Here is a 7,215-nt window from a genome sequence, read left to right on the forward strand (position 1 = left end):
CTTCCTGTGCAGAACGTACAGGGGATAAAGTTCAGGCTCTGCATGAGTCAGTTGTCCTACAACCCACACACAAACACTCCAGTGGGCACACATGAGTAGTGTGAATATTTTCTTAAAAAACACACATGCACACAATGCATACAACCCTCTCACCTTTAGCTCCACTTCCCATAGTTTATCCTTGACACTTACTGCTGTTCATTGCATAACTGCTGCCATGCACTTACAGAACAATGTACAGAACAAAGTGTGAGTGTGTGTGTGTGTGCCAGTCAGTGCCACATGGTGCATGCTCAGAGACAGAGGGGAAGCAATAAATGAATACTCTGTCCTGGCAACAAGCTGTTTTCCTGTCAACATTGCTGTATCTGTGCATGCATGTGTCTGAGTGTTTGTGTGTGAGTGTTTGTGTGTGTGTGTGTGTGAGACTGACCCTGTCTGCCAAACTGTTTTTCCAGGCAGGAAACGGAGGAGTGTCATTCTTTCGATCATCCTCCACCTCTACTTCAGTCAGTTCAGATGGAATTTTAACACTTTAGCCAGGAGCTACTCTTATTGTTTTTCTCAGATTCTCCCATGATTCCTCTGATGTCTTTGTGTAGTTGTCATCTGCAGTGACGGATGGTCAGTGAGGGAGGAGGACAAAGGAAACACAATATGATAGGACAAGTAGAAGAAAGGAGTATCACACATCAGTCTGAGAGGAGATGATAACAGACAAGAAGAGGTTAGAATCTGAGACAAAAGCTAAGAATTTTTAGACACCACTCCTCCACTTTAAGTACGTGAGCAGTTTGTAGCAGTGCAAATTCCTAATGATCAAACAGCTTCTGTTATTTCTTTGGATTTATTTTTGTTTTTTTGGGAGGGGGATTCTGGGAAATTCATAATCAGTCACTGATTTTAAAGAGAGGAACACGATGGTCGGTTAGAGGAGAGGTTTGACCCTGTAGGGTAAATTTGATGAATATTGGGCTCAAGCATTGAACATATAAAAGAATCGATCAGGAAAGCTGAAAGGTCATAGGGTCAGTGGAATAATCAGAAATCATTCTTGGAGGAGTTAAACAGAGCATGTACAGTATTTCATGAGTGGTTGTCTTTTAGGATATGTTGCTGTCTGGAGCAGAGATTGGTGCAGATGGTTGACATTAGACACCCTGCAGATCAATATTAAGATTTTGAGGGACAAATGTCCACTTTTTTGTCTTCTTTTCTCTTCCTTGTGTGGGACTATTGTGTCAGTTTCACTTATAAGCAAACTAAATATACAGGCAGTGCATTACCTCATTCTGTTTGTATTCCAGTAAGAAGATACTGAGACAAAAACAAAAACAGGAAATATGATGTTTACTGTTTAGCAGAGGAAATGTTAAAACATATGCATATGGTGTTAAAGTGACAGTGTGACGTCAAACAGTCTATAAATAACACTATAGTCATTGCACAAAGTGTAATGGAGCTTAGCACCTGAGAATGAAAACCAAAACTGCACCCCACCTCATAAGTCACGTGCTCAAGAGCCCTGAGTCCTGCTAGCACAGCAGGACAGTAAGTCATCTGCTCCTGAACTGATTAGAATAGAAGAGAGAGAGGCTGATTCATGAGGCATCTGTGAATGAAAACAGTGAAAGAGCGTTGGGTCTGACTGAGAAAGGAAAACAAGAGTCACACCACTCTGAGAGAGTGTGACGGACGGGCACAAAGGTTAAAGTCATGCTTGGAAAATCAGCTGAGCAGAGGGGGAAAGGGAAAGCTGACACGTAGCCATGTGTAAACAGAAACTCAAAGGAATCATTAACTGCAAACACAAGAAAACAAACATGACTATAAAAAAAATCACAGATTATCTATATCAGAGCAGGGGAAGATAAAAAGGTGTGATAGATCATGTTCGTGTGATATCACCTTTAATAAAGGGAGCAGGGGTCTTTTCTTTTTACCAATGTGAAGCTGGAGATGTAGAAGAGGAATAGGGAGGAAGAGGGAGGTATCTGTGGCATTCCTCCCCTCCAGACCTGCTGGGCTGGTTTCTGGGTCATTAAAATTCCTCCTCTCTTCACTTCTCTGCTCTGAAGCCACAGTTTCTGCCCCAAGCGACATGTTGGCTCATGTCCACCTGCTCAGCCTTGCCTCCTCTCTTCTACTTTCTCTCTCTGTCTCTGTTATCTCCCTGCTGCAGAGCACTCTGCTTTTTCTGTGAGTCAGGAAGGCTAATTTCTCTAGAAGTTGTTGAACTGGGTTTCTCTGGGGCTCCCATCATCCCTCCTTCCTTTTCTATATCCAGATGTGATCCTCTTTGACGGCACAGATCTAGAAAGTCATCCCTCATCTTTGTCTTTTTTGACTTTCTTTCAACTTTCTATTTTTTGTCCCTCCAACTCACCTTCTCTCCTCGCCGTCTGCTCTCTCTCTCTCTCTCTCTCTCTATCTGCATTGAAGCATGCATATTCTCTGGAGTGTCACTACTGTTCAAATCTGAGATGATGAGGCAAACAAAGCAAACGTCAAACCTGCCCAGACTCCTTACCACTTGTTTAAATATCCCCTGCCAGCAACAACAACCACAACAAAAGCAGCCATGGCCTGAATAAAATACATACAGGCAACTTGAGCTTCCGAGCACTTCTGAATGTCACCTACAAAACAGATGAAACAACAAAACAGCCATGGATCAGCCACAAAGATGTTTTACATATTGGAATGAAACTGGCAAATATGTACTGTCAGCGCCACAGCTGCAGACTGTACATCCCGACTGAGGATTACCTATTAGTTCTGATGCAACATGAACTAAGTGTTTACATGAACACAGATGAGGCCATACAACATTATGCTGGAGGTATTGAAATGTTACTGTTATATGAGGAAAGGGAAGTGGGACCACTCACGACAATTTGATTTCTGCTTTTTTTGGGTTCCTCTTTCTCCATCTGCACACCGGAGGCTCATGAGGACGGAAAGTCAGCCTCCTGCAGCGTAAATACTGCCAGTCTTCAGTCGCTCCTTGTCAAATCTGGCTCAGCACACAGAGCTGGATAAAAAAGATTTCAAAGTAAAAAATTCACTGGTCAACCAATCAGTGTTCCAACCAGCTCTGGGTTCTAACCATTCCACAGTTCAGGCTGGAGAACAAGGGGGACCAGAATTTATAGGATCCCAGCTCTTTAGGACAACCCCCCCAAGGAGATCATACTTGTGGTCTTCTTATCTGCTTTTCAACCAAAGTACTTGGATGTTGCCAGTGTTTTTGGCCTGATTGTTCATCATTCATGCTCCTATTTGTTTTTATTGCCTTTTTTGCATTTTATTTTTAACTTTAATCAGTCTCTCATGAGTCTTGTTTTCGTTGCAGTAGTAAATGACTTTTATCATACTGATACCTTTAGCATGTCAGACAGAAGACATGTGGCAGTCACTTGATGCTAAGTTCCCTGAACACAGCTAGAGCTAGTACACTACGGGTTTTTGATATACATATAATATCTATTGGTGATAAACTCAGCAATAACAATATACATATTAGACACATTAGAAAAGGTTTGTGCAGAATAACATTAGGTCTATATACCTTATCAAAATCTCAGTACTGGTGTATATGCTGTTTACACCAGTTTCCTCTGAAACTGTCTCACATTCTAAATGTGCACTCATTAAACCTGCCCTGATGAATGGCAGACTTTGGGGAAATAACCCCAGACCTGCTGACCCTCAGTACACATGAACACACACACAGCTCCCTCCCAGGCTAATCTCCCATACTGCTCCCCCAGCCCCGACCCCAGGAGCCAGAGCTTGCCTTTGATCAACACACATTGTCAAGGCACACTGGGTGACCTGTGAGTGTGTGTGAGGAAGGGAGAGAGATTCGAGATTGGTGGGGGTGGGAGGTCCTAACCTGAAGTGCCGGATATTGTTCCACTACTTCCTGCCCTCTAAGTCCTGACCCAAGGAACCGCAGCCAAAGAGTCTTTTGTTTAGCTGACCCTCAACCTCTCCTCTGCCCCTCCCTGCCTCCCTTCCCTCCTCTTTCTTTCTTCTTGTCCTTCTTCACCCTCTCTCCTTGAACCTCAAATATACACTAACCCCAACTCTTAGAATTGATCATCAAAGAGACCACCAGAGCACACACTCATACAGACACAGACACACAGGCATTCATGTTATGTTGCCATAGCAGCAGAGATCCTAGATAGCATGCTTTGAACCTGTGTGTGCGAGTAGGTCATTCTCACCTTTAGGGGTCCACTCGGACAGATCGAATGTGACACTGAGACAGTTTTTTCTGAAGGTTAATGTATGGTTAGAAGCATCTGAAGTCTAAGGAACGCATTACATGCTTCATATATAGTGACAATCAGCACGGAGAGGATAAACCTCAGGGATGCATTTTAGCAGCACTAGCATCTTGCCAGAGGAGACAGACTTTCAGCCTGGCTTCACAATAGCTTCACATTAGTATTTAGCTCAACACATTCTTGGTCCAAAAACTGATACAGATGAAGTTTCGTCAAAGTAATATGAGTTCACATCCGTAAAAGTGACACATCATAAATGTTTTTATCAAGCTACAAGAAAGAAGGCAAAATCAGCGCCCCCATAATAAAAGATGAAAGTTGGGGTGATTTCACCCTCCACTGCATCCCAAGAATTATGAGTAGAAAATGAAGCACTAATACACATGCTAGCCAGCTACATGTGACTGAGCTCTACAAATGTACAAAGGCACGAAGCTCAGCACTGTGTAAGAAAGCTAATGTCTTCAGTTTGATGCACTGGCATGTGTGCACACAATCCATGTGGGAATGCAAAACCAACACACACACACACACATGCTCCACACATACAGACACACAAAACATTGCGGGTATTTTAGGATTCCATTCAGTACCACTTAAACTCTCATGCTTCACATAGCAATGGTAGTTATTTCAGGTTACACACTGAGACACAATCACAGGTAGCCTGACTGGTTTGATGGCAAAGAGAATGATGTCTGTGTGTTTTGGATTTCTCTGTGTGTGTGTGTGTGTGTGTGTAGCACAATTAGAGTTAAAGCAGTGTTGAAAGAAGGTTCAATAGATGAGAGAAATTCCTGGTGCCACTACTAGGCAGGAAAAAAACCTCATAATGGGTCACACTACTACAGTGTTTCTTGCAGCAGTGTGGGCCATTAACAGCACATTCAGGCTTTCTATGTAGCGGCTTACATCATCTCTGTCATGTGTGCCACTTTTGAAAATTGCACAGATTGGGTGCAAAGTAAAAATAAGTCCTCCCTCCTATTGTTTCCTGTTTTTATTTTTGCATGTGTGCGACTGTAACAAAAGACACCATCATCTATTTCAGTCACAGATTACCTTTGGGTGCGTATAAACATCAAAGCTTCCCTTTTCAGCTCCTTCTTTCATCATGTGAGGGGAACTGCAGAACCCTTTTTAAAGAAAAGAAAAGAAAAAAAAACTGGGAAGATAGCTGTACATGTGGTCTATGTGGGTGCATGCAGGCTGCAGGTAGCTCACCACGGATGCTACCCTTCTCTCCTACAGGCTGCTTGCACATAAAAGTCATTAATTCAGACTCTTTGACAGTTTGTTGACTGTGGAGATCAGTGCATGCATCACAAAGCAGGTGTTTAACCAGTGACCTAAAGTATGTATGTCTTAGAGGGGGAAGCAGCATCACATGTGGGCATATTTAGCCCTGTCTTTGTGCCACTATGACTCTGACAGCATCTGTTCTGTTCTAAAAGAAAATATATAACAATTTAGTCATTTTCTATTATTGGCAGAATTTTCACAGAATTCATGTGGTTGTTTCATAACGCCCAGAAACTGCTTTATTTGTGTTGTTTCGTCTGTCACAAGAAAGCATTTACGTAGTCATTTAAAAAAAAAAGGTGGAATCAGACGCACACAGAACCAGTTTTGATCTGTTAAAATGGTAACAGCTGAGTCACCCACGCACTAAATAAGACACCTCTCATGGGCGTTGGAGATGATGCATATCTAGAGCTTTAGTCATATAAAGGCAGGAACTCCAAGTCAATCACGCTGCTTTTAGTTTATTCGCTTCAATAAAAGTGAAGAGCAGCCAAATTAACTAAACTTATTATCCAGAGTTATATAAAGTTTACCAAAATGTGTTGTGTTCTCTCCATACTTGGATAAAAATCCCCCAAATTTACCCATTATGATTCACATAAAAGAGACAAAATGAATGGCCATAATGACGGTAATTATACTTTCATCATTGTTTATGGGTTCCACTGCCACTCCAATTACCTCAATAAAATGTATTTTTATGTTTCCATTTCATAAAGCACCTTTGTGTGTAAAACAGGAGTGTCGAAGCTGTAGGCCTGTCACCAGTGTTAACTGATTTGCCTCCAGTAATTGTGCACGCATGTGAACAGATAAGATTCAAAGGGCGGAGGCTGAAACATGGCACCTTCGGTTGGAGTTCGTTGCCCTTTTTTGTCTGGGACTGAGTGAGGCCACTACGGGTTTGAAAACAGATCCGGGTTTGCGCTCCTGTTTCTGACAGCATCCACCTTGTTGGTCTGACCTTTTGCCTTCTTTTCTGGAAGCGGAGTGTACAGAGTGGGACAGAACAACCTAATACAGTTTCACTCCAGAGAATGATCCTGAATATGAGTGTGTGTGAATCTGAGCTTTAGCAAAGTAGTATGTTTTTTACCACTTTAACATCAGTGTTTCTTCAGGTCATTACCTTCTACTTATTGTGATAGAGACACTCCTTCAGGTGTATTAAAGAGTACTTGTTGTTTCATGTGTTGAAATCACTTGCTGGCTTCTTTGAGACAACAAGCAAGTTTGGAGCTGGCAGGCAGTTTTTTTTTTTTTTTTTTTTTAGGGCGTCCTCTGAGACAAGTTAAAACTTGAACAATAGGACGTCGTTATGCATGTTAGCCGGGGAGGAATGCTCGAGATCCTTCGGTATGCTACCAGGTAATCATTCTCATATACGTCAGCACTTCAGCGTCTTCAGCGGCAAGCATGTTATTTCCCCTTTTGCCAAACCTCATTGCTTTGACGGTAGCAGTGTTAACTGACAAAAAACTTGGCTGTGCACATTTCTGGTCATCTCTGCCTTGTTGAACATCCACCAAAGCACTGCACAGGTGAATCATTTATGCACGGAGAGAGGGTTGCCCTTTTGACCTTTGTTGTTAAAGTTCAGGGGGTCAATGGT

Source organism: Parambassis ranga, chromosome 13 (assembly GCF_900634625.1).
Source record: "Parambassis ranga chromosome 13, fParRan2.1, whole genome shotgun sequence".
Taxonomy (NCBI): Eukaryota; Metazoa; Chordata; class Actinopteri; family Ambassidae; genus Parambassis; species Parambassis ranga.